This window comes from Phyllostomus discolor, chromosome 15, assembly GCF_004126475.2.
Source record: "Phyllostomus discolor isolate MPI-MPIP mPhyDis1 chromosome 15, mPhyDis1.pri.v3, whole genome shotgun sequence".
Lineage (NCBI taxonomy): Eukaryota > Metazoa > Chordata > Mammalia > Chiroptera > Phyllostomidae > Phyllostomus > Phyllostomus discolor.
The window spans coordinates 16562284-16589947 of record NC_040917.2 but is presented as its reverse complement, the minus strand read 5'-3'; the positions used below and the strand labels follow the sequence as shown (position 1 = coordinate 16589947).

The following is a 27664-nucleotide window of genomic DNA, read 5'->3' as shown; positions in this document are numbered from 1 at the left end:
CATTTAGGACACTGAGAAAAAATGAAAGTTCCACCAGCTGTTTTCAAAGAAACTCTGTGATTTAAGCTGTCTTTGTGATCACTGTTTAGAGATTCTAGGTGTAATGTGACTTTTTAAAGCTAAAATTGGAAGGGAAAAGGTAGAAGATAACAGAGATGTTATGTACTTTTTTCCAAAGGAAAAAAAAAGTTTATTTGACAAGTCACAGAGGTAGAAACAACTGAGTTGTGGCTGCATGGACTCAGGAAGCGAGTTACAGAGGCGAAAGGAGGGCTCCCGGAGCTCTGGAGAAAGCAGAGAAAATGTGCGGGGGGGAAGGAGACAGAGGGAATCCATGGGTGTGCTGAAGGGAGAGAGAGAGAGAGAGTGCCCTCTGGGTCCCTTGCCTTATGGGTTTTACAGGCGGGAATTTCAGAAGAGGTCTTAGGGGAGGATCTCAATAGAAATATGCATCAGCTTTCCAGGTGTGTGCTTTCAGGGCCATGGTCTCTACGGATGGGTCAGAGCCAGGGCAGGGGGTCATTTGTCATTACAGCTGGTCTTGATGTCAGCGATGGTGTCACCTCACCTGGCCTCGTTGCTTCTCTGGGCCAGGAGCTGAAACACAGCTGAGGCCTCGATGTTATTTCTCGGGCTTCCTGCTGAAGGGAGTGGTCGTGCAAGGGCCTGCATGGGACTGGTAGGAGGCTGTTCTCCAGCCCCCTTGCTCCTCCTCTCAGGGGGTCTACCACGTGACTAGCGACGTGCAGGGGAAGACAGGTCAGGGGAGGCTCTGAACCACATGACCAGGGATCTGCTAAGGGAGGAAAAGGTCCCCCTGGGGATGGGATCCCACCCTCCAATACTTGTCCTCCCAGTTTTGCCTGTCACTAGGCACTCGGGGCTTTCCGCCCTGGTGACCTTCCACACTTGGCTTATGGTTCCTATTCTGCTCATGTCTGACCAACTGCCTACTATTTCATTCCCCTCTCACGGATTCTTAGCTCTGAACTCTTTAAGGGAAAGGGGCGTAGCATCTCTTCTGTGGCTGCTTCCTGCTGAAGGGATCCCTGCTCTCTGTCCGAGGGACCATGAGGCCTGGGGGTGGCAGGAGGGGGTGTGGTGTCTGGAGTTGATAAGGAGCGGTGCCCCCAGAGCACAAGGGCTTATAACCTGGTGGAAATTGTGTTATAAATGTTAATATTATCAGGGCAAAAGCTAGAATAACAAGAATCACGACAAATGGTCTGATAAAGGGAGTACCCAGGCGAGGTTACTGGGAGGCCCCCCAGCTTTGGGTGCCTCCCAGATTTGGGTGCCGTTTGCCCCAACTAACAAGGAACATCTCTGGTGATAACGCATCCAGGATCCAGTGTGTAGGTGGAAAACAAAACTCCGAAGACAGTTAACTGGACTACAGTCTAATGTCCACAACTGTGTATTGTAGATTCTGTTGGAACACAATTTTTTCCCTGAAATCACCTTCATTTTTGTCAGAGTCAAATCAAAACCAATGTATTTACTGCATTAAGTCCAGTTTCATTTTGGCCTGATTATTTGCATAAACACGATGAGAACAGCATTTGGTCATACAGGCTGTTTTAAATCTGGTTTGCTGGAATCTCATACAAAATCCACAGACTGAGCTTTAATTTGCCTCTCAGAGCACAGAAGCCAAGCCACACAGTTGCCATCGGGCTTTGTCAGGCTTTGCCTGCAGTACCTGTAAGTTTGGGTGAATTCCTCAGATTCTCGAGGTCCCCAAAATGTCCTGAGATTCTTTCTTTGCCATCTTCCAGGAAAGCAACCTTTGCTCCTTACCGAGAAAGACAGCCATGAACTATGTAAATAAGCAAGGTGCCAGGCTGTCTTTCCAAGAGGCTTCTAACAGCGCCTGAAGTCAATCTGCATTCCGTAAAGCTTCGAGGTGACACCCAGAGTCAAAGCATGTCTCTCTCAGACATGATATTCCAGGCAAAGCCTTGGTACCAAAGGCATTTGGCCTCACCTTCCCAGCATACTGAATGTTATCACTTTAAATCTCTGGCTTACGAGATACCAGAGATATTCCCAGGCTCTGAGACATTTGCTCAGAATCTAGGGAGGGGATCTCCCTCGTGTTGATGTCTTGTGTTTGGGAGGTCCCTCAGAGAGAGACAGGTGAGGGAAGAAACACTGAATTTGTGCTTGCATACATTTTTTTATTATCCTGTGTGCTTCCATGTTTGCATTGAGATCCAGTAAAGGCTGGTGTTTGTGCCGTGTGCTCGTACAACGCAGGTCCCTTTGGCAGAAAACTAATCTGCATGTTCCTTTCCCCAGTCAGGAGGGTTGAGGCTCACAGGTGTTGACGCCAGCTGAGAGTAGTCTCGTGTCCTTTATGCAGAGGTTTACACACCTTTGGAAATCACTTGAAACATAGAAGGTATTTGATTGCCTGCCAGCGTGAGGTTTTTAACCTGTTTTATTCTTCCAAAATGAAAAAGTAATCTCCCAGACTGAAGTCTGAGTCATTTGTTAGATAGAAAGTGTATTTGCGTGAGCCTCCTACACCTCCACTCTCAAGCGGTCATCAGCCTTCCGTCCATTGTAAGTCATTACCAAGCCATTGTTTCTGAACTGTACCACAGATCCTGATTCCATGCTAACATATTGTGGACTGTTACAGTATCATTTAACGTGTTACTACTCTCGGTATTCAAAAGAGGCTAAAAGTTCATTTCTCAAACCCTTTTTTCTTAGTATACTTTATTTTAAAAGATAATTCATCTTTAGCTTATTCAGGGACTTGTGTTGTGCCTAATAAAGTGACTTCTAATCATTCAATTATACTATTGGAATATTTTACCTTTCTAAGCTGTATTTTACTATGTTACTAGAAAAACATAAAATATAGTCATGGCTGCAAGTGATGTTTGCTGGTAAATGCAAGTCATATCATTTATTTTGAGACTGATTTTATTGGCTTTTTAGATGAATATTTTATTATTAATATATCTTTAAAAAGGAATTAAGAAGCTACCATAAACCCTTTTTTGGGAACAAGCCGGAGCATAAAAGTGGAAAAACAAGATGGATTTTGACATATGAAGTGTTCTGTTGGGTTAACATTTTATTTTACAAGTCGTTAAATAATTTAAGAAATATTTCTTCCCTTCAGCATTCATACTAAATCGAGCTAGTCTGAGATGTGTATTAGCAATGCTCAGAATGGAAATACACACCTGTGGTGGAAAACCACGTCACGGTAAATATGTTTTCACAGCTGTGTGCTAACGCTGGCTATTACAGAGTGCATTTACGGAATCATGTAATGAGCCTCATTTTCAAACAACCATTAACTTTGGCTTAGAAATGGCTAATTAAAGAATAACTTCATTTTTCAAACACAGGCTGTATAAACAATATCCAGCATCGTCATAGCTATCTAGCAAACTCTGAATGCATAAATTTGATCATAAGTATATGTTGGCTAATTTCTGAGGAAATAGAGACTTCTTGTGAGATTATTTCTTATTTATAATTTCGGCTTTTCATTGCGTATAATGCCCACTCGCAGTACCAGACTGAGTTTCCATTAAACTTTATTGCACTTACATGGATTCTTCTGTCGTGCTTTAATAAAATCACAAAATGACTTAATTGGGCCTCTGTGAAAGCTTCCTTTATCATTAGTAATTCCATTTATTTCATGGGGTTATTAGTTTTGGATAACTTGTATGACTTCATTCAGATTTGCACAAGAATATGAGTAAATATTATTTAAAAATTAACTAAGCGTGAGTGAAAGCACATTTTAAAATGTGCTCATAGGACTTGGAGGATTTAAAAAATATTTCATTCAAAAGTGTGAATAAACTATTATCACTAAGTGGGTTGCTCCATGTTACCTGTAATAATATTGTATCTGACAGTGCTAATAGGCAGTGAGCAGTGTCATCCTTTGGTTTGACTCCTGAGTACCTGTGGGGTGTCCTGTTGAACCTCAGAAACACCAAGACGGAGGACTTCTTTCCTGCCTCAGATCTTCCACTTTCCTTCCAGCTAAAGAGAAAACCGAGCATCAGCTGGTAATTGCTAGCACTTACTTTTTTCAAACCTGCACAGGTACTCAACATGTACATAGTGGTATCTTTATTATACTCCTCATTCTTTTTAGAACTAAGATGGATGGATACCAAGTTATATAAGAGGGCGAGGAAAGAGAATCTAGAGATTCACCATATTTCCATTTTTCCTGGAAAAACCAGTTCCAAGAGCTTTGGCAGTCAGGGGTTTTAGCTTGTTGGATTTAATTTCTAAGATGAATTTGGAGTTGTCTGTGGGTTAATTGCAGGGGGTCTTGACCTCAGTCTTTTCCTAGCACTGAAGACAGTGACTCACATATTACAGGTACTTCATAAATGTGTGTTGAATTAACAGATGAGAACATAAGAATTGATAAAGTAGCAAGCGCATGCTGGCAGGTAAGAAGGAGAGCCTTTCAGCGGAGGGAGAGGAGAACTGGGAAGGCAAGAGCCCTGAAAAGGTGTGTCGGTTTGGCCGAGAGAGGGGGTCTGGATAAACCAGGAGTCTAACGGAGCAGCTTACCCATTGAGCTGAGTCGTGTTAGCTGTTACCACGTGACTTTCTGCTCAGAGGGAGGGTTGGTTCCCTTAACCCTGCAGGAGACAGGGGGAAGGGAGAGAGAGAAGCTACAGCGGCGGCCCTCCTCGTGCGGTTCCCCGTGGGGAGCACCTTCTACATCAGCTGGGAGCTTGCTGGGAGGGCACATACCAGCGCCGCCCCCAGAACTGCTGATTCAGGATCTGCTGCTGAGGAGTGCGGGCGGGGGCGGGGCAGAGACCCAGCACCCTGTTTCAGTGGCCCTTCCGGGCAGACTCCTCAGGGAGTGTCTGCAAGACAAGGGATTCTGCGGCAGAGATGCCCACTAAAGTCATGTTCAACGGTAAGTGCGTGATTTAAGGATTTGACGACCGAGGCCAGCTGTGCAGAAATGATTAACCACGGAACGTACAGAAATAGAGATGTTCGTACTTCGGCGGAGTAACCTCGGGCTTTCATCTTTGTGGATGGGAGGACACTCACCAGTCTTCCCAGAAGTAACTGGAGACTTACTGTTTGTGAACTGCCGTGTCGATGTATTGTTACAGTGGCAACAAACCTGGCTGGAACCGGAACAACATACCTTCCATTTGATGTGTTTATTCTCCCAGAAGATAAAATTATAAATCAAAGAGGAAATTAAACCCAAGGTACTCGGATATTCTTAAGCATTCTTTATTTTAAAATCAACAATCTAATGATTTTACTTTCTCCATTATGAATTATGTAGGAAACTCATTTATGTGGCCGATAATGACAAAAATGGCTTTATTGTATTTTTCCCATTATATTTAGTCCCCTTACACCCCACTCCCTCCAGCAAATAAAACACGTGCCACTACGATTGCTTATGGATGAATTAATGCTCTCCGATATGACTCAAGATCCCACTGACACGTCTTGGAACACGTTTACTTGGACTTACCTTGTGAAAGGTGTTTATCCAGAGCCCATTTTGTGTTAGGTACCGTGCTGGACACTCAGGTGCAGACGAGAGATACAGGAGCATTCTGGTCGGCACGGCAGCGTAGGTCTTATGTCAACAGCATCCTCTGCGTGGCAATGACAGTATAAAAGAGAAAACTACAGTGACATAGCCAGCCTCGAAATCAAGACAGAAACCTCAAAGGCCATCAAATGATCAGAAGTAGGAGGTTGTAAGTAGGGCTGGGAATGTGAGCCCGCCAACCTCCTGCCCAGAAGCAGAGAATCCCTCAACTGCTTCTCAGCTCCTTCCAGGAGATGGGAGATGGAGCCAGGCGTGTTGCTTGGAGGATGGAGTGGGAGTGGGGAGAGCCCGTCTCTGAGCCTGATTTCCGTCAGCGTCACTGGAGGCTAAGAAATGGCCGGCTCTGCTGATTGGCTGGGCCCTCGTGATATTGGAAGCCGTGCACCAAGTTGAGAAAGGAGGACAAAAATAAGTCCAGTGACCAGAAACTGAGTCAAGGTTCCTGCTGGGTTTGTCATATTGCTAATATTACCTTAATATTAAAGGTTTTAAAGTGTTCTCTGCACAATGATAGTGCTGACAGGTGTACACAGTCACGCCAGGAGAGGGAACAAGAGCTCGTGACCACAAAAACAATTGGCAGGAAAGGGGAAGAAAGAACAACCAGGTCAAAACGAAACAAAAAACACCTCTCATTTAAAAATGAGCCGAAGCACATGTTAAAGAAGGGGGGGGGGGAGAAACATAAATTCACTACTATGCAACTCTCTGACAAAGATGATAAAAGAAATATGTTTGGGATGCTCAAAGAGCAGAGGGGATAATACCCCAAACTTTGCCGAATTAATGGGAGAGGTGAGTCTTCAGCTCAAAAGTGTCCTCCAGGTACTAAGCTGTAAAGAAAGGTAAATTTACATTAGAAACATTGCAGTAGAAGAAACCTAAAGAGAAAACATTAAAATGACCAGGGGAAGAAGACTTTACTTCGAGGAACAGCATGAGATCTGCAATGGGTATCTCATTGGCAACGTAGACGCCAAGAGATGGTGGAGTACTGTGACTTCAGAGTGGTGAGAAAAAAAAGAACAGCGTATAGAATTTTATACCCTGCTGAACTATTGCTCCAGGATGAGAGCACAGTTAAGACATTTTAAATATGTAAAATAAGAGTGCTTACCATTTACATAGCTTCCCCAGCATTAATACTTTTTAAAAACGTACCCTATAAGAACAGACATTGCCCCCAGAAGGAGGTGTGGGAGAAATTAGAAAATAATACTGAAACGGATTAAATATGTCAGGGAGGAGTCATTTCTTATCTTTGAGAATGTGTGAACATGACATGTTCAACAATAGCATGACTTTTAATTACTCCGAATACAAAAATACAAGCTCTTAAGGCATTGCAAATATCCAGTATGTGGTGTAGACACTAGTTGTTTGGTAATCCAAAGAGAGAATGATCTCTGTGAGCCAGAGGAGTCTAAAGAGAAAAAAGAAAATTTAGCCGTGCCTTGAAGAAATGGGTAGATTCCACTTTGCCAACCTCATAGGAACAGTGTGAGCAAATTCCATGTAGGTGGTAAAGTTCAAGACTCGTTTTGAGGGTAGGGCAGCTAGACATGAGGTTTCAGGTAGGAGGGTGATTGGGGAGGTTGTTTTGAACCGTTTGGGACCCTCTGGTAGGTCTGGGGTGTCTCTGTATTGAGAGAAATGGGATGGCATCCTTTTTAGCTGAGTATTTTTGTTGGCAAACTTGTCATTTGTCTTCTGTAAGTGAGCAATACGCATTTCTTTTTTTAATCTTTTTTAAAAAGATTTTATTTATTTATTTCCAGAGAGGGAAGGGAGGGAGAAAGAGAGAGAGAGAGACATCAATGTGCGGTTGCTGGGGACCATGGCCTGCAACCCAGGCATATGCCCTGACTGGGAATCGGACCTGCTATGCTTTGGTTCGCAGCCCGTGCTCAATCCACTGAGCTACGCCAGCCAGGGCCAGTATGCATTTCTTTAAAGAGTAATTGACTTAGGAAGTTTTTTTTTTTGTAAAATTCTCTGTTCTCAATTGTGTTTCCTTTCCTTCCTTTCTTCCTTCCTTCCTCCCTCCCTTCCTCTCCCTCTCTCCCTTTCCTTCTTTATCTCCCTCTCCTTCTCTCCCTTTCTCCCTCCCTCTCTCCCCCTGATGATTACTTTACATAATTGCAAAGTTTCTAGCCTCTTGTCTTATTTTAACTTCTGGTGGAAGTCTCTTTTTCTCTTTGTCTCTTAGTTGATCTCTAGACGGAATAAAGGCTGATCAGGGTTCATATGAAATAAGGGTATCATAATATCAGGGAGCCTCTTCCCTAAACCTGAGCCCATGGCAGTTTCCACTTTGACTTGTCTAGGAGGCAGAGGTCTCTTTGCAACCAGGAGCCTGGGAGACTCGGATGATCTTTGCTTCAAGTATGAAACTCTGTAGGGCAAGGTGAAGGAACTCCTCAAAGGGGGCGTGCCGATATCCGGTGCCTTTTTAGCTGTTGCACCAATGAGAGATTATTTCCACAAGGGGGTGAGGTGGTGGGTGCCAGCCCCAAAGAGTAGCAAGGAGGAATGAGGAACCCCACCCTTCTCATGAGCTTACGAATGTGCTTTCGCCAGGTCCCCATGCCCAGAATCACCATGAAGGTTACGGGCTTGTGATAAAAACCTAAGTTGGAGCCTCAAGAACTGCAGTGGCCAAGAGGGCTTAGTCACACTTGTGTAATACTCTGTAGGTGTGTGTCACGTGGCAGTGGTCTCCATCTGTATTTCTTCCTCCCGATAAATTGTTTAGAAACCAAGATTACTACCCTGTTCGACTGCAGCATCCACCACCTGAATTTCCTCCTGCCCGTCCTATGTTCAGAGTTAGACTTCTGCCCTCTGCCTTCTGCTTCCTGTTTGGCCCTCAGATGGCTTTCGTCGCTGCCCGGCTTTTTTCCTCCCGACTGTTTGATGCGTATGTCTTCAATTCATCATGTCGATACCAGGCCTGTTTCCCATTTCCCGTATTCCTTTTATCCTCTGCCTGTTACTTCCTCTTTCTCTCCCTCTCCTCTTTTATTTCTGTCAGCCCCGGCTTCCTCATACGCTGGATTCCTTTTCTACGAGGGGTTTCTTCAAGTTCATGGTAGGGGGTTGATTCATGATTAATCAAATTGCTCCTTTTAAGTTGCATGCATTCTCGGGGCTTCTTAGACAGCGGAAAAATAAAAGCCAATCACACTATATTCATAAGCTGCGGGTAACCTTTCGTTGAACTGATCGGGTTATTTTAAGTTTCACTGAGGAATGTGAGCCAGAAGAAGAGCAGGGTGCTGGGGTGTGTTTTCCTGGCCGAGGGCTGGTGTCTGAAGCAGTGGGGACAAGGGTGCGGCGGGGCTGCCATGTGCAGTGAGGTGGCCTGGAGGTGCGAGACAACCTGCAGGACTCCCAGCCTGAATGACTGTATTTTTACAGCAGGAATGTTTAAAAAAAAAAACAAGAAAAGGTACTTGCCCTGGCCGAGTGGCTCAGTGGATTGAGTGCCGCCCTGTGAATCAAAGGGTCTCCTGTTCGATTCCCAGTCAGGGTGCATGCCTAGGTTGCTGGCCAGGTCCCCAGTAGGGGGCGCTTGAGAGGCAACCACATATTGGTGTTTCTCTCCCTCTCTTTCTCCTTCCCTTCCCTCTTTCTAAAAATAAATAAATAAAATCTCTTTTAAAAAAGTACTTAAGACACTGTCAGCTGTACTTTAATGTTTTGGAATAAAGTAAAAAACAGTGATTGGAGCTTACTACATTAAATAGATTTATTTCCGCATTGTGAAAAATATTGCCTTCACCCTGTCTCCTTGGTTCTTGGTAGTCATTTGTAAGTCCCTTAAAAGGTTTACCTAGGGAATGGTTAGAAATGAAATATAAAATTAAGACTGAAATATTTTATGAAATATTAAAGAATGAAGCAAATAATGGGCCAAGTTTATTTTTGTGGATAAAATAATTAGCTTTCACATATCAAAATGATACCTTACACGTGTAAATACAGAGTGGGGATGTTCGTGTTAGATCCATATTATCTAAAACACGAACTTCAAGTTGCTTTATTTGCAAAAGAAGTTGGTTCATAAAATATTAAATTGCTCTAATTACATTCTTTTGTTTGCTTAGCAATAAGATGTTGCCCTTGTAGACTTCCTTTTCCTCTCTGTGCTTTTACTAGTTAACCTTTAGTGTTTAAAAAAAAGTTACAAGTTAATAGCATTAAACATTCAGCAAACAAGTAAGTGAAAAATAAAATAGGAACTTTTTACTGGCATTCATTTTGGGGATGACTCATAACATGTGAGATTTAAACACCCTTTTTTTCTGTATAATCGGTGCATTCCAAGCCAAGTGGAGAAAACTCATTTCCAAATTTGTACTTGAAAGTGGGAGTGGTTCCTTTCTTTAAAAAAAACATTCTAAACAAAGCAAAAAAAAAAAATGGGCATGTCCTTCTTGTACAAATAACACCGTCACCCGCCTCCCTTCCCCAAGCCGGGGTAGACTTAACTCTGGTGCCTGGCGATCCAAAGGAACCATTAAACTCTTTGGCCGTTACTGACTCTTGCTCCTCAATGTGAATAGCCTCCTAATATTAGGGACCAGAATTTAAATTCTTAGAAGGAACTTTTAAAAAATAAAACTTCTTTTACAGAGACTTGTGCAGTACTGCAGGGGAACTTCCCAAGTGTAGGGAGCAGAACCCAGAACCCATTGTATCACTCTATACAGAGGTAACTGCCTTTCAAAGCACAGCACACCGATGGGGTATTCGTGTTACGCTTTGAAGTTAGGAGTCAGAAAAAATCCTTTCTTGTGGCATGCTGCGGTCTGTACCTTATTACTAATTGGGATTCAAGGTTTTTATTGGCCAATTCAAGGGGCTCTGTCCTCAGGGACAAGATGACGTGGACACCTGGATCTTTCTTCCTTTTTCTATGGACTCACCTGCCCCTGCACTTGCCGTCTGGAGAAGGACGCAGTGACTTATCCCCGAGAGAACGCAACTATAAGTGTCGTCCCTGTCGTAGTAGACAGGCTGAATGGTCTTATAAAACTGAGCCTTCGACAGTGTCAAAGATTCAGGCAAAGGAGTTAAGATCACAGGAGCAAAGACTGAGCATCTTTCGCACACTCTTGGCTTTATAACACCTGCGCTCAGCTGTGGTTGTCCCGGGCACGGTGTTGGGTACCGGCTGTCAGTGTGTCCGCACCCACAGTAACCATTGCTGCGGTGTAACCACAGATTAGAGAAAGCAGCTATTTCCAAAAGGTGTGCTCCTCTGATCTACCTAAAAGGTGCCTTTTAGCTTTCTGTAAGGTCAAGGATTGTTTTAGAGACTAGTAACAGTTTTGCTTGTATCTGCTGTAGGGGTTCAGAGCTTGCTCCTCGATGCTGGATTCGACTCCTTGCGGAGCCAGCAGGACGTGGGACGCGTGTTCTCACTAAGGCATCCCACTTGGCAGGGGAAGGCATGAACGCTGCATTGCCTAATATCCCGCAGGGACGGCAAAGGCGAGCGCATGATGTTCGTTTGCTGTGACCGAGAGCTGTGCCCACTGGCTACTGCGCGAGGGAATGGGACCTGAGGCTGTGGAGTGGAGTACTTAGGAATTCCTGGTCGCTCACTGTGGCGGCCAGGAAAGCAAAGACTGCTGGGTGACTCAACAAAGCAGATACCTTCACTTAGGACCAGAACCAAGAGCTTATCAGTTTTGTTTCTCCGCCTCTGTTTTTTCATCCTCTCCTCTCCGACAGCATCGGGCACTTCCGCTGACAGCCTTTGGCCACGCCGAAACACCCCGTGTTGCTGAGAGCATCGTGACACCTGTCTCTTTTAGGTTTTGTTGCAAGGCAGAGGCCATCTTGGTGCTATCCTGTTGTTTCACCTAACTTTGAGCTCTGATACAGTGACTTGCTTAATAAATAATGGTGTAAGCTGATTTCGTTGTTGCTTTGTAATCAAAGTAACCGAATGCCCGTCTTGTTTGGCACCAAAGCCGTGCTTGAACCAAGGCTTGTTGCGTATCAGTCATGGTCATCTTTATTATACATATTTTTTTGTTACAAAGGAATAGAGATGTTTAGATTCAGCTGAGATATTTCCCCCTACATTGTTATAAAAAGTTTTGCAGTTTTAAGTCATTTGAGTGTCCGGGAACAGGCTAACAAAGCACGTTGTGGATTTTTCTTCTCAAAGACGTTGAAGGTTAAGGAGGCCCGGGGCAGGTTTCCCCGGAGTCTTTGGAGGATGCGGAATCCAGCAGCACACATCACGGCACAGACATGGTGGCTCCGGGAGGTCTCGGGGCAGCTGCCTGGTCGGGTCCGCACCCCCGCCTGGAGCTGGCGCCTTCGCGGTCCATGGCCCAGAGGGGTGTTCTGTCCGACAGCCCAGGGAGGCCTCCCGCTCAGGGCCAGTGATGACCAGCTACAACGTGCCCAGCTCTCAGCCCCCGGGGTTTGCCGTGAGCGCACCCAAGATGCCTTGCTGTTGGGGGCCCGATCCTGGAGCAGATCAATCGTCGTGATGGTTTTTGTCCCCATGTTTTTGAAGTGGCATCTGCTGAGCTTTGTGACATGCCGTCTTTAACGATGTTAAGATAACTTTGATCTTCTATGACCTAATCCTAGTTTCTACCAATTTATTGATTTCAGAAAAATAGTCCTAGCTTCTAATGAACCCCATTTATAAGTAGATATTCTTTCAGCCACGCCTGCGGTTTAAGTCTAAACCACTACTATGTTGGGGTATTTTTAAGGCTTTTTGGGAGCCCTAAGTACAATATTCTACTACATTTCTTGCATTTTTAAGTTCTGATATAAAATATCCCCACTCCTTTCTCTTTCGTTATACATTATTTCTTATCTTTCAACAGCCGTCTCACAGATTTTTATCCCATATAAACAACTTTCTGAAGCCAGACATAGCATGAATTCTGTAATTTTGAACTGTCTGAACTTGCGAATAACTAATAAGTCTGTTTTCAACCTATAACACAACTCCCGCTGCATTTGTGAAATACCTGATCCTCATAACACATTCTATCTCAGAGTCTGAGTAGTTTGAGGTTCCTTCCCTGCCAAAAATAACATGACCACATATTACAAGAAGTATAAATAGATAAAACGGGATTAGACTGTTCCTTTGCTGTCTTCCACACGACTTCATTTGGTATTGGGGAATGTGACGCGTCACAGTGCTGCCTAATCTCAGCCTCCGGCAGTGGTGACGGGTATCTGTAGGCAAGCGACCTGTATGTTCCTGCAAAGTCTGACTTTTGGAAAATTCACCTGCAGGTCTTTTTATTTTATGACATAAAGAAAGTGAGGATAACTTACTCCATAAATATCAGAAGTCTGCTTCACAGGAAATGTCAATTTATTGCTCATAACGCCTCTGAACACAGGCGTACCACATTCGTGTAGCTTCATTTAAGGTTTGGTAATAACACAACGGAAGGGGTTAAAATAACATTTGGATTCGGTTAGCGTTAAGACACAGAGGTGTTCATTTCAGGCCCGGAGCTCATGCTAGGGGCATCTGCTACGAAAGTGAAACATCTTATTTCGAAATCCTAGATTGCAAACCAGAGATATTTTGGAGGCCCTCCAGAGCCCATGGGTGTGTTATGCTTTGCTTTTCAGTCTTCGTGCATCTCAAGATTATACTCTTGGAGGGTCTACAGTCCAGTTATTTTGTTCTGGCTGGAACGACCCAGCTTGTTTTTGATAGAAAGCTATCAAACCTGAGCCTCCTCTCTCCTCTGAGACATAACACGTTCCTCCCACAGGGTGTGGGAGGGAGACTCCCACGCGAGCTGTTTACGCAGCTCACATCAAGGCAAAGTGTCCACTGGAATTCCAGCATGAGTCCCAAGGTCAACTACAAACCTGCTTGAGTTATTTTCACATTTTTTAAAAAGGGTTTTTTTAATAGTAATTTTTTTGTTCAGTTAGGGAAGGCTCAAATTTTTATCTATTTTTTGTATTGCCCAGTGAAATTTTTTTTTCACAGAAAAAATAAGACTACCTTTTGTCTGAAAGTTACTAATCTCTGTGCTTCCTGCTTTAAAATATGTGCCCTCGCTTTTGATCTTCATTAACATTTTTAGCACGTATATTCATAACTAAATTTCATTCTGCATGACCATAATGCTTTCTGGATTACAGTGGACGCTTGAATAACACAGGTTTGAACTGTGTGGGTCCATTTATATGTGGATTTTTTTCAATAAATACATACAGTACTATATATGTATTTTTTTCTTATGATTTTCTTGATAACATTTGCTTCTCTCTAGCTTACTTTATTGTAAGAACACAGTAGGTAATACGGACAAAATATGTGTTATGTTATTGGTAAGGCGTCTGGTCTACAGTGGGTGCTAGGGGTGAACTTTCCGGGCAGTCAGAAGTTGAATGTGGGTTTTCAGCTGCACCCGGGGCCAGCATCCTGGGCCCCTGCACCGTTTAAGGGTCAGCCGCAATGATAGTTTTTAATGAAATCAAGTACAAAATACAATGAATAAGAATTAAGTTTCCCAGATTCACCTCTTTCCAAGACACTTTATCGCAGAAATCATAATTGCTGCAATAAAATCAATTGGCAATTAAGCAGAAAGTCTATTAAATTTAATGGCTCACTGGAGGGAAGCTCTTTTATTTGTGTTCATTGGTTATTTCTGCTGATGCCAAGGACAATTCTACTGTCAAAACAAAACAAAGAAATTTTAACAACTGCCCAAGAATAACAGGCTTGCACAGTAGCTGCTGGAGTGACCTCTACTGGTTCAGAGAAAAGTGAGAAAAGCCAACTGCTTAGGTACAGTGTATTGAATGCCGGCTGGCGTTTCTTACCCACGGCCATGCTAGAAGGGGGTCCTTGGGGCCCACAGAGGTCTGCAGGAAATCAGGATTTTGTCTGATGAGTTTTACTTTGCAGACTGCATTTCAAAATTACATTTATTCTGTTGAATAAAGGACATAAGTCTTTTTCAAGCAGTTACTGGATGTTCCTGAGGGGTATACAGATGGTGATATAACAGTAGAGCTTGTGTGGTAAGATTAAGAAGGTAAAAGAGGTATACACGATGACCAGGATAAAAAAAAATTAATGCATGCTGGGTGCATCAGAGAGAATTGGATGGGAGGATTTCTGGTTTAGGCAATCAGGGAAGGCTTCTTGGAAGAGACGTTATTTTTCATACATTGTAAGGAGTGGATGGGACTGTGGCTGTTGGAAGGGTGCACAAAGGCCACTGCAGGTAGAAGGAATGGCGGAAGCGCTGAGGGGGCGGAGACAAGCTTGTTGGAGCAAAGCACCTTGTATATCAGGGGCACTGAGTAGGGCAGGAAAGGGCGCCCACATCGGAGGGTCTTGCGGGCCCTCTCAGGTGTTTGCACCTCATTGGTGGGCGTGGAGGAGCCGGCGGTGCTCTCCGGGCTGGGGAGCTGCATGACGACACGCTGTTATGATGAGGAAGCTGGCAGCCCTGCGTTGCCTGGATTGGAAGTGCAGGAGACCACAGGTTGGGTCGCTTAGTAGGTGGTTGCAGAGACCTGAGGGAAAGGGGTACATGGAAAGTGGGAGAGGGGACGGAAAGGGAAGGAAAGGATGGGCCAATGGGACACTGGCTGGTCTTGAACAAATGAACAGGGGTAGGTGGTGGCATAAAGGTCAAGGGCGACCCTCATCCTAGATCACGATGCAGCATCCGTCAGATGTTCAGTAAGCAAATATCTAAGTGAAACTTTGGGGTTCACGTGGCAAAGAGTAAGTAGAGAGAAATCAAGAAGTCATTCGAGGATGATCAGATCATTGATATTTGAGGTTACCGAGTCAGAGCTGCTGGCAGGACACACACACATTGAAATGTCCTTGGAGAGCCGCTGGGACCAAAGCTGCCGTTCAATATTCAGAATTCACTTTGAATAAATATAAATGCCCCCCGAAGCTGCCTTTGCGGGGGTATGGATTTAAGCTATTTATTGAGAAGACTGAGACCCTCCCCCTCTTTTCTGCCAAAGAGATTCAGACAGAGAAACCTGCTTCTGGGAGGAGATGTTAGGACGCCCCCTGAGCCCAGTTTGAGCTAAGTGTGGTGCCCAGGAGGGCTTGGGGCAGGTGCCTGTTAGCTAGAGCACCCCCCCCCCCCACATCCCATTGATTCTGAGTCCCCTAGCCGCGTGCGGCTCTTCCTTACCTCTTCCTCACCTACCTGTAAAGTGCTCATTCTCACTTCTGGAACCTGGTGCAGCCCCTCCCCATTCCCTTCTCCTCTGTCCAAAGTGTCCCGCGTACCCTGTGCCACCCGCCTCGCTGTCTGCGGAATGTTCCTGCCCGTGTGGAGCCCCCGCAGGAGTGTACTAATACTCTGACTTTTCTCCTGTTCGTCTCTCTCTGTTCATCTGGTTCTCGGCCCAGCCAGACTCTAGGAGGTGGGGGGAAGAACATTCAGGTTTTTCCAGCCCCCACGGAGCGAACGCTGCAGAAGCAGAGCTCGGAAGAGAAGCTGAAAGTGATGACACAGGCAGGAAGAGTAGAGCAGAAAGGACCACGGACAACAGCCATGGGCGTGGTTGCTGGAGGTTCAGACTAAGAGAAGGTAGGGGATCTGCCAGGAGAATGGGGTAGAGGTTCCAGAGGCAGAGCATCTTCCAATAACAGAAACAGCAAGGGGAGCAGGGTGTTGCCAGTGATGCTGGGAAATGAGGAAATGGAAAGAAGATGAGTGTTGGGGAAGGACCATTGCAATGATTTTGTTTTTGCTCTGGTTTGCTTACCAAAGTGGCCAGTCTTTGCTCCGGAATCGCTGACTCAATGTTGAATGTATCGTCTCTTCTTAATTAAAATTTGAATAGTAAAAACTGGGATCTAGTTGATCTATTTGCAGAGATATCCAAATCCATAAAAGCTGACTTCGCAGTCAGGAGGGACCTGTGAGAGCACCTCATCTGATCTCTGGGTTTTGTAAGTAAATGGCTGTAACCTCTCGGTTAAGTGACTCGTTCAAGGTTACAGAGCTAGTGAGAGGCAGAGCTGAGACTGGACTTCAAGAATGATCCCACTGATTCTTGAGCAGCGTAGTATTCTGGGCTGATGTCTTAAGTGCGCACCTAACCGTCTGTATTCCAGGAACGCCGAGATACTATGTGGAACATCATCTGCAAAAGTTTCCTATGATTCCTCTTTCTGAACTTGCACTCTCAAATGGCTAAGCTGTCGACGCGACCACAAGAACGAACAACCTTGCCGATATTTTAAGGGACTCCACTGTCCACCTTAGACCACGGTTTGCCTATTCATAGCTGTTTTGACATTTAACGCGCACACACATAAAGAGTAATAGATGGGACTTCTAAATGTTAATAAATATAACAAAATCTAGAATTACATTTGGAACTGAGTTCAGATGTGAGTTTGTGAATCAGCAGGTGGTTGATTTTTTTTCTTCCGGTTTTTAAAAAGTATCGAGTGTTGTGTTTCTCCCGCTCTCAAATTCTCTCTCTAATAACAAAGAAAGAAAGATTCCTAGCCCTGGCTGGCGTAGCTCAGTGGATTGAGCACAGGCTGCGAACCAAAGTGTTGCAGGTTCGATTCCCAGTCAGGGCACATGCCTGGGTTGCAGGTCACGGCCCCCAGCAACCGCACATTGATGTTTCTCTCTCTCTTTCTGCCTCCCTTCCCTCTCTAAAAATAAATAAATAAAATCTTAAAAAAAAAAGAAAAGAAAGATTCCTAAAGAGTGTGCTCTAAGAAGAAAAGGGATATTGTTTTCAGAGAACATTAGAACTTTGGTCAAGTTACCAGCATTTTCCTTTTCACTCTACATAATAAATTGAGAAATATACTGAAACAATTGGAAATAATCCTACTATTTATTGAATGTATTGTATGCGACAATACCTGAAGTGTATTTTACGTTATCTATTTTACACAAAACCAAGAGGTTTTTTAAAAGATTTTATTTACTTATTTTTAGAGAGGGAAGGGAGGGAGAAAGAGAGAGAGAGAAACATCAATGTGCAGTTGCTGGGCACCGTGGCCTGCAACCCAGGCATGTGCCCTGACTGGGAATCGAACCTGCGATGCTTTGGTTCGCCAAACCCAACAGTTTTAAGTAAAGTGGTGAAATGTGCACATCAGTAGCCCATCTAAAAATGTAAACCAGAATTCACACGTCTCCGAGTGGGAGAGCTCAGGTGTTTGGCCTCTGTGGCAGCTGGCCACGGATGAGGAGTTTCGGGGAACCTGGGTGTGCCTCCCTTGCAAGGACAAGCACAATGAGGTGGATTAGCTGCTTCCATACGCTGAACCAAAGGAGCATTTGAATCATCAAAGAATCTTAAACACCTCTGCTTTATTTTAACTCTCCAATTCCTTTTCGGGGATTTGATGTATGACAGCATTTGGCATACACATGGCATGACATTAGCATACCCTAAGATTTTGGGACTGAATCTTTTCATCTATTTTACCTGACCAAATGCTTCTTTTTTCCCCTCCTTCCCACTTGCTGTGGTTTCCCTCTGCGAGACTGGCTCTTTCTGCCGTCTGTGAGCTCATACGTTGTCTTTAGTACGGGGATTCTCGGAACGTGGGTGGGTCTTGGGCCAGCAGCGGCAGCATCACCTGGAGACTTCCCCAGAAGCTAGTGCTCAGGTCCTGCCCGGGCCCGCAGGCTCGGAATTGGGGTGTCCGGGGATGGGGCTCGGCCATCTGCCTTCCAGCAGGTCTTCCGGGAGATTCTGATGCACACTCCAGTTGGAGGACTGTTGGGCAAACGGCTGGAAATTTATACCTTCTTAATTTTATTTGAGATAGATATCTATCTCTACAGATGTAAAATTCACCATCACAAAGTGTACAGCTCAGTTGCCTGTAATGTAGTCACAACTGTCCCCACTGGGGTAAAAATCGCAGGACATTTTTACCGCCCGAAAGCCACTCCGTCTTCTGTCCTCACCCCCGAGTCCCTGGCAGCCACTAATCTCCCTTTTGTCTCTTTGGATTTGACGATTCTGGGTATTTCCTATAAATGGAATCGTACAATATCTGACATTTTGTGTCTGGCTTTCAGTTCGCATAATATTTTCAAGGTCCATCCATATTGTAGTGTGTATCGGTGGTTCATTTTTTATGGCCAAATAATATTCCATTGCATGGAGCAGACACGTGTGGTTTATCCATTCTTTTGTTGGTGGACATTTGAGTGGCTTCCTTGGCGGTTAGGAATAATGCTGCTGTGGACGGGTGTGTGCTTGGTTTTTTATGAACGCGTTTTCAGTTCTTTTGGTATTTACAGTCGATTCTCTTTGTCTGCGGTCGTGCTATTTCCTAAAGACTGAACCGGTGGATCCCGAGTCACTGCCTCACAGGGCAGTACAGTCGTCAGTTACCGCGAGTTTCTGGTCACGTTTTTGACAACCTGTGGACACGTGGCCGTGTCCTGTGTGCGCCTCTGTTTAACACGTGCGTTTTCTCCGTGAGGCCCATCACAGCCTTCCTGAGCTTGAGGACACTAGACGGCCCTGCACATTACGTTTTGGGGCTATTTTAGACAGTGAAATTACCGACGAAAAGCACAAAGATGTGAAAAAAGTGGCACTACCTACTCTGCGTCAAGAACACTTGTTGACAGATGGAGAGCTGAAACGAGAGGGCGGAGTCACCTGCTCGTCCTCACTTGGGCTCATGCGCGCAGGACTCGGGTTTTTCACCCCTCCGTGCACCTGCGCGGCTGAGCACTGCGAAAGCACCGAGAAGGTTTTTTGCGGATTACAAATAAATGTTAGCAAATGCGCAAAGGCAGACTGCACAAAGAGTGAAAATCAACTGTACATAGGAGTGAAATTGCTGCATCATATGGTACCTGTTTTGAATTGTTTGTGGAATTGCTAGATTGTTTTCCAGAGTGGCTACATCATTTTACATTCCCACCGGCCGTGTATGAGGGTTCTCTCCACGTCCTTGCCGGCACGTGTTGCTTTCCTTCCTTCCTTCTTCCGGTTATCGCTGTCTTAGTGCAGTGGGGCCTCACTGTGGTTTTAGTTTGCATTTCCTTAATGAGCAGTGCTGTTGAGCATCTTTCCATGTGCCTATGAGCCTTTGGTATATTTTCTTTGGAACAAGGTTATTTCCAAACTGGTTTCCTTTAGATTGGATTATTTGTCTTTTTATTACTGAATTGTAAGTATATATATATATATATATATATATATATATATATATTATGGTACTAGCCTCTTAGATACATGATTTGCAAATATTTTTTCCCATTCTGTGGATTGTCTTTTTGATGTACACAAGTTTTTTATTTTGACAACGTCCAATTGTATCTATTTTTTTTTCTTTGATTGCTCTTTTGGTGATATTTTCTGTTAGTCTGAAAGTGCTGTCATATCATGAGTGCGTCCTGTTAAAAGAGTTGTTTGCACCCTTTTATTAAAGAAGCCAGGAGGAGTTAGATTTCATAGTGTCAGTGGACCATCACTCGCGTCGCCGATGGATGGCGTATGCAAATACAAAGCATTTGTTTGCAGGTATTTGCAAGGTCTGTGTGTTGTGGCTGTGGCGTCATGCGGGCCACACACCCGTAAAGGCAGTGCCAAATGCCTTGAGCACACTGCTGTGTTCCGTTTGGGAAAACTGAAGAGAGCACTTGTACCTCTTTTAAACGATACTTTCCTCTTTCATAAAGAAGGCTACTCCTCTTTGGGAAGCTGGGAACTCTCTGGCCCAGAGAGCAGGGGCTCGAAAGCCATCCCTGTAAGAACACAGGAATCCCCGGAACTTGGAAATAAACGCGGGTTGGTGTTTATTTGTGTTAGTTTAAACGTCGTAGCCCCGCGTGTCAGAACACCAAAACGGCGACACCGAAGTTCGTCTAAGCAAGCAAATAATATCAGCCACCACGGCTTTAATCTACTAAGTAACTTTAAATCCGAAAGATCAAAGGAACGTCTAAGTGAAAACAGTCCCGCGTGCAATTCCTCCGCGGAGGCAGGAAAGGGCTAGAAATTACATGTCACCTTCACATCCTGGCGTGCTGACCTCGTGCTCCGGCCGAGCCCCTCTGCACGCCAGCTGTTACCATTATTAAGACCTTGCCCCTAGGGGTTAAGTAGGAGAAAAACTCCTGCCCTATCGGAGAGCAAACACTGCAAGTCCCAGCCCCTCGCATGCCTGGCTCCAAGGGCTCAAAGCGAGCTGCGCGTTCCTGTCGTTCAGCCGGTCGCCGCCGCCGCCGCCGCCTGCTGGTCGCGCTCGCTCCCTGGCGCTGGGCTCCCGCAGCCGGCTCGGGCTTTTGGGACCCCATCGTTTGCTGGCCCAGCCGAGCCCGGGAACTCGCTGCTTGGAACACCGAGGTAAATAAATACCCTTCCTTGTGCGTCGCCACGTGCCGGTTTGTGATTTGGGGAGAATTCCTTTAAAAACTGAACTTTGTTCTGCGCTTCTACGTTTGGACTCCAAACTCCAGCTCACGACTTCTTGTTCAGCGTGACCTTGGAGCCCCGTCCCCACGCGTTAAGATCCGATGTTGATTGGAATGTGGTCTCGCGTGGGAAGCCGGGGAGAAGCTGTTTGTTTCTGGGGAAGGTTTATTATAAATGGGTTTGCTTTGTGAAGTCTGGGGGGGGGACCCCAGACTTACAGCAGTTCACGCCGTTTCCTGCTTGGAGGTTTTTCTTTTTAGCCACTATCTGAATCAGAGGAGTTTAGAAACATGGGCTTCCCTTATTTCCAGTTGGAGGCAACCTAGATGCAGGATCGGAGGGATCGCTTTAACCACTTTTGTGAATCACATGTTGTGAGAAAGCAGTAAAATATCAGCGTTTTCCCACCTGTGAAAACAGAAGTCCCCAGAAGATAACCGCTCGGGAGCTTCGCTTCCACCACGAGTTTACTGCCAGGCAGGGCTGGCGTGAAGGCAGTCTGGCACTCGTCTTCCAGTTGTGCTCGAGTTGATCGAACGGCTTACAGGGCACCGTGTGCATTCCCATTGCAACACAGTTGAATCCAGTTACAGTTCTATTACAAGCGTAGTTGTATTACAACTGGATTTACTTCTTGAAGTGGAAATCAGAATATGTTTGCCATAGTTACTTCTGCTGAAAGTGAGAATGGATGAGAATTATATCCATTCAAACAGAAAAATTCAAACTAGTTTAACTTGCAAAGTATTTGTGTGTCTGATAGTAAAACGTACATTTTTAAAAATTAGATACAAATTTCATAAAACTGAGGTGTTTCATGCACATCACTGGCTGACCAACAATGACTTTCTTCAGTGAAGATGCGGAAAGAAAGAGAGAGCATAGTTCACAAGTTGCTAAAATTTTATTTGACAGGTATTCCTGCTGAGAGAAAAAGAATGAAATATGTTCTTTTTACCCACTAGAGGGTTTTTAGAGATGATAGTATTTATAATTTTAAAAACCTCCCATTCCCTTTGATGGCTAGGAAGTCACCAAACTCCATAAATAAGCTCTGAAAGTGTTTCACTAGTAGACAGTGGGGTCACTATTTCCCCTGGTTTTAATGTCTGCGGACACATTTCTACTTCTAAAAATGTTAAAATGAGTAGTCTTTTTGAATTATCTTATTTACTTTAACATTTTGCATTTCTAAAAAAAAAAAATTTCTTAGGATGCTTTCTTTGCCCAAATCTTGAATGTTGAAATATTTCACTGGGTTGTACTTCGTTTGTAACATTCTGTTTCAGCGTGCAAGAAGAAGGCAGAGTACTTTTTATGCTTGCCTTGCTTCCCATAATTACATCTCAGGCCTGAGTGAGAGGAACTGTGAGCACGAACTGTGTGCCTTGATTATGAAAAATGTGTGTAATGTCTAAGAATCTGAAAGGGTTGCCCTACAAAGCAGTTTAGAAAATACATGTTACTGGGTGGAAAAGGTGAGGGGATCAAGCCAAAAAAAAAAAAGCCCAGACTATGGTATGGGGGTTTCCAGAGGGAAAGGGAAAGGGGGTGGGGGGGGCGGAGGCGGAAGAGGGCGAAGGAGGGGGTCAGTGGTGGCAGAGAGAGACTTGACTCTGGGCACGGAGAGCACGATGCGATGTGCAGATGCACACAGAGCTGTGGTCTGGAGGCCTGCGTAGGTCTCTTTATTCACCAGGGTCCCCCCAGTCCATTAGACAAAAAATAGAGAAAATACCTGCATGTGTGTTCACTTTGCCTCTGTCCCGGAAATGACGTGTGCTATGCGATTGATTCACCCCACAGTTAATTCAGTCCCAGTTGGCTTTGTAATTTTTACTGAACCCGTCAGCCCTTTTTAGCAACCACTGGGGAATGTGCTCTCCAGAGCCGGCCGTGCCCCACCCAGCTGGCCTTTCCTTCCAAGTGCTCTGACTCAGGGCTGGAGGGGAGCACTCTGATGGTACGGGTCTTCCCGTGAAGCGCGGTTGGGTGATGGGCATCCCTGGCACGTGGACCATAGGAACACTCCCTAGTTTTAAAAATACGGTGATTTCTGATCACACCCTATCACAGGACATAGACAAGTGAACTGCTCAGCCTGTCGGCCTCTTGGAGAAACATAAAGCAAAGCAACTACAATAAATTAGGAAAGCGAGGCATGGTCAAGAGGGGGCCTTTGTTCTCTTTATTTTCATTTCGATTCTTTTATCATTTTAGTGTCTATTAAACAGGCTCATGTATTACAGACTCACATATTAGATTGCAAGAAAACTGTTCACAGAGAGCACTGTAGGTGCGTATTATGCGCTTGCTAAATAAGGTCGTTCACCTGCTCAGCTGGAAAACAGGGTTTAGTTACCTTTGTGAGCAAACGGGAACCCCCCGGTGAACAGTGAATACAATTTCAGCGCATCTAATGTGTACGAGAAAGCAGAGAGCAGAACCCACAAGCATTTATAGTGATAATTTAAGTAAGGAACAGGAGAAGGTTTGCTAAGTTCACTTACTGACCCAATTCAAGTTAAGAAAAAGAGTCCAAGTTTGATGTGTTCCTGAGCTTAAAATCTCAGAGTCCTTTAAGTTAAAGGGATGTCGCTCACTGGGTTTGATACAAAAACTCTGAGAGCCGATTCCCTAGTGGCTCAGGAGACGGAAGGACGCCTTTGAGACGCTGTGGACGGGACTCTGCAGGGATGCACCACCTGGGGAGCTGCGGCGGGAACTCCAATTGGCTACGTCTCACACTTCCCGGAACAGCAGGGGGTGGGGCCTGGCGGTGTCAGACACTTAGCATTTGTGTGGAAAGCTGAGCTCATCCTAAATGCAGCATTAAAAAACACCACCTCACCCTCTAACCCAAACAACTTTCCAGGTCTTGGTGGTGATCGAGCTCCTTTTGACTTTCTGGAAGCCATCCTAAAACTTTTCTCCCTTTCTTTTGCCTCACAGGATGTGGGAATAGAATTTTCTTAATTTGACTGACCTAAGTGATGGTTTTTTTTTTCCTTCAAGTGGCTAAGTTGTGAGGTTTTGAGATGTGTGAAGGATTAAACGTTCTTGAGGGCCTTACACACCCTGTTCACCCACAATCCTCAAGCACAGTCATCTGATCCTGTTTCTGAGACCGCGCTGGAGTCACACACACAGATTGCTCCACTGTAAACTCGCCTGTTTTGCAATTTTAGCTAGCCAAAATAGTTTGAAATGAAACATTATGGCCCAACCATAGGCCTATCATGTCTTGAGAGGCCTGTTTATTACCAAAGCATGTTGTAATTCTTACTTGGCTGGGATGAGAGGTGGGGTAGCAGGCCTGGTATCTGGCGGCTGTCTGATCCTAGAATTGGAACGTTTAAGATGCTTAAAATGCAATCAGTTTTTTTTCTTTTCTGTCTTGTGCTTTTTTTTTTCCATTTTGGCATAAAACTTGAGGAAACTTGCTCTTTTAATAAAGGCGCTTGGACTTCTCTCTTTAGAGTTTGACGGAGATTGGGGATATATTTTCTCTTGAGAGTCGAACTCATCAGACAAATTAGCTACATCCTAACCTTTATGCTAATGATCTATAAGTCACTGAGGCTGTGTGGCAACTTGTTTACATTTCCGCAGCATTGTTCCACACGAATTCGGCCCTGTTGTCTTTTAAACTAATGTCTTATTAAGGGCTTCTCTTAGCTGCACTGTCGTCCCCACCCTTGCAGCCTTAGAAGTACTATAGACGACACCACTTTGCACTGTAGCAAAAAAAGGGAAGATCATCCCAATAATACAAAGCCTCTCTGATGTGAAGTAACAGGTGGTCTCTTGTTTGAACATATAGCAACATTCTTCATTTCAGGCAATATTTTTTGAATGTTGACGATTTTGAGTGGCCGTTGCTTGCTCTTATAAATTGACCAGCATGAACAATCCTTGGTTCTCACCCCTTGCTGCACATTGGAATCATGGGGAGGGGTAGCGTTTTTTTAAAATGCTAATGTCACACCCCATTACAATGTGAATTAAATCACAGCCTGTGGCGCCAGGGCCCTGTGCCTGTATGTATGTATGTATGTATGTATGTATTTATTTATTTCGGAGGTGATTGCAGTGTGTGCAAAGGGCTGGGACCTCTGCAATACACACTCGCGGCTCTGGGAATATCTATTGTATTTATTGCATTTCCTTCAGCATTTGCAGGGGACTAACTGAATGTCTTGGCTGGTTCTTGGGTTAGTTAACAATGTATCTGAGGGCTTTCTTGAATTTTCTGGACAAATATTTATGCTTATAGAAAACTTATCTAGTTTTAGGTTGTATATTCTTAATTATACAGATGAATTTAAGTAGAATTTAAGTTCATTTGAAATAGGAACTCAAAGATTTAAGAAGCCCCCCTCTCTCTCTCAGTCAAGGGCATTGACAGTATGGGTACAGTACTTATAAGTGTGGAGAGAAGTGGGGAAGGTTCTGTGGAATGATAATTTTTACAGATGAACTTGGAAAAGAGATCTCTCTGGAAATATGTGTGTAGGAAGACGAAGTTTGTGCTAAAAAGAGGATGGTATTGACTATCTTTTGTCCCAGACGGTACAAGATAAGCCGTGTTTTATCTCTATAGTTCTCTTCCCGAGTATTCGTAGACCCATTGCCACAGGCACATGGGACAAAAAATCAGGGAGAAGAAAGAGACTGGCGTTCCCACAGCCCTGAAACCGCTGCTGCTCATCCCGCAGGTGCAGCCGTCTCTGCTGTGACAGCCTCAGCCACATGTGGCAGCGGGCGAACTTCCCGAATTCAGGGCCCCCGGGTGTGCTGTGGCGTACACACTGCAGTGTCTTCTACGGTCATCTAGCATTTATTCTTGTTGTTGCACACCGGGGGGAGGGGACTCTACCTGCCAATTCTTTATTTTACTTTTTTAAAAAAGATTTTATTTATTTATTTTTAGAGAAGGAAGGGAGGGAGAAAGAGAGAGAAACATCAATGTGTGGTTGCTGGGGACCGTGGCCTGCAACCCATGCATGTGCCCTGACTGGGAATCGAACTTGCGATGATTTGGTTCGCAGCCAAATTCAGTCAATTCACTGAGCTATGCCAGCCAGGGCTATTTTACTTTTTCCCCCACCATTTACCCCCATACCCTGCCCGCCCTCCCCGCGCAATCACCACACCGTTGTCCAAGTTCGAGTTCGTGAGTGCCTCCTCTCCTCATTGTCCATTTTGCCGGATCCCTCCACACCCCTGAGCCCACTCCCCAAGTTGTCGGCCTGCTCTCCATCTGTGAGTCTGTCTCTATTTCCACCTTCTTGACAGTATAAATTCAATAGGAAAACAGTAAGTGTTCATTGTAAAGAAACAGTAATCGTTACTTTTGGATTATTTGCTTTTTCATGGTGTCACAGGTGTGCACAGGTAACCAGGTTCTTAGTGATCGAGGACAAAGAATTGAACCGAACACACAAAGTTTATAGCATAAAGAAAGAGGGAAGATTTATTAAGTGATAGTACACTCCACAGGACACGGGAGTGGGCCAGCTCTGAGCAGAGAAAAAAAGGGCACGTGGGCTGGGGGATTCTATTCTTATAGGGCAGAAGCCCCCTTGCTCATCTTTGGCGGGCTTTTCCTGCGCAGGTACAAGGAGTTGGATTTCAAAGCTACTGCGCATGTGTGGTTTCCTATCATTTTCTTGATTGGCTACTGGAGAGGGGAGTCCCACGATGTTATTTCATTATAATGATATTATAATGAATCAGGGGTAGCGCGCAGGCGCATTCTATGATTCAGAGTTATCCCAGTAAACAGGAACAACCTGTCTTAGGGGGTCTTTGTCATGTATAGAGGTTTTCTACCTCAGCCCTGCAGGGGCCTCTGGAGCTTCCTTCCTGACTATCTCCTGTCTCAATGGCGTGATGAAAAGCGTACTAATACCTAGAAGGTCCTTATGAAATGTATATTTAGTGGTATAGTATAGACTCCCAAATGTATAACAGTGTGTCTTTGAAAACATGGCTCCTAATGGAATGCCTTGCAGTTTATGCTTAAGGGGAATAATAGCCATAGTACTTTATTTTTGTACAGTTCTTTGCAACCTATAAAATGTTTCTAGGTGATTAGGTGAAGACATTTGTTTGTGTTCTTTTTGAAGGACAGTTTAATGCTAGAAAGTTCATGAACTTGAAGAAAAACAAGAAAATTTAATTTGTCTCAGAAAGGGAGACAAATTAAGTTATATTTATTTGTATATTAGATTATATATATTTATTAGATTATATATATATTTATAGATTAGGTTCTGTTTCTTTATTTAGGACCATTCTTTTTAGGTTCTGCAAAGTACCTGATTCTTTGATTAAAGGTACAGGTTTTGCGGTCACGTCACAGTGACATCATTTTGAAAGCGTCTAAGTGCCACGTGACCACGAGGACCGGTTCTTGACCTTGCTTTTCGGGTCTGCCTAACGTGGTCCGTGGGAGGACGGCCCGTCTGCTTGATCCAGTGAAGGTGTCCCCGGGACTGTCTGGTGCTGGTTGTGCCTTTCACACTCCCCCGGGGAGCATTGGATTCAGAGGCTCTTTTTCACGGGGACCCCCAAACGGCGTGTTCTCTCCGGAGCCTCTAGTGGTCCTACAGTAAGCTAGCTGGACTTGGCCATGGCCTAGAG

At 44.7% G+C, this 27664-nt stretch overlaps 1 protein-coding gene across 3 annotated transcripts in view; it reads left to right on the top strand.

Moving 5' to 3' along the window:
- Window positions 1-27664, top strand: part of DISP1 (dispatched RND transporter family member 1) — a 143530-nt gene that overhangs the window by 61297 nt on the left and 54569 nt on the right. Inside the window, exon 1 of one of the 3 annotated variants that reach the window (XM_028531227.2) lies at window positions 20309-20947. The exons of the other annotated variants lie outside the window; for them this stretch is intronic. The gene's annotated coding sequence lies outside the window, so the exon portion shown is untranslated. Of the gene's footprint in view, window positions 1-20308; window positions 20948-27664 lie in introns of those variants that run through there. 3 annotated transcript variants of the gene reach the window in all.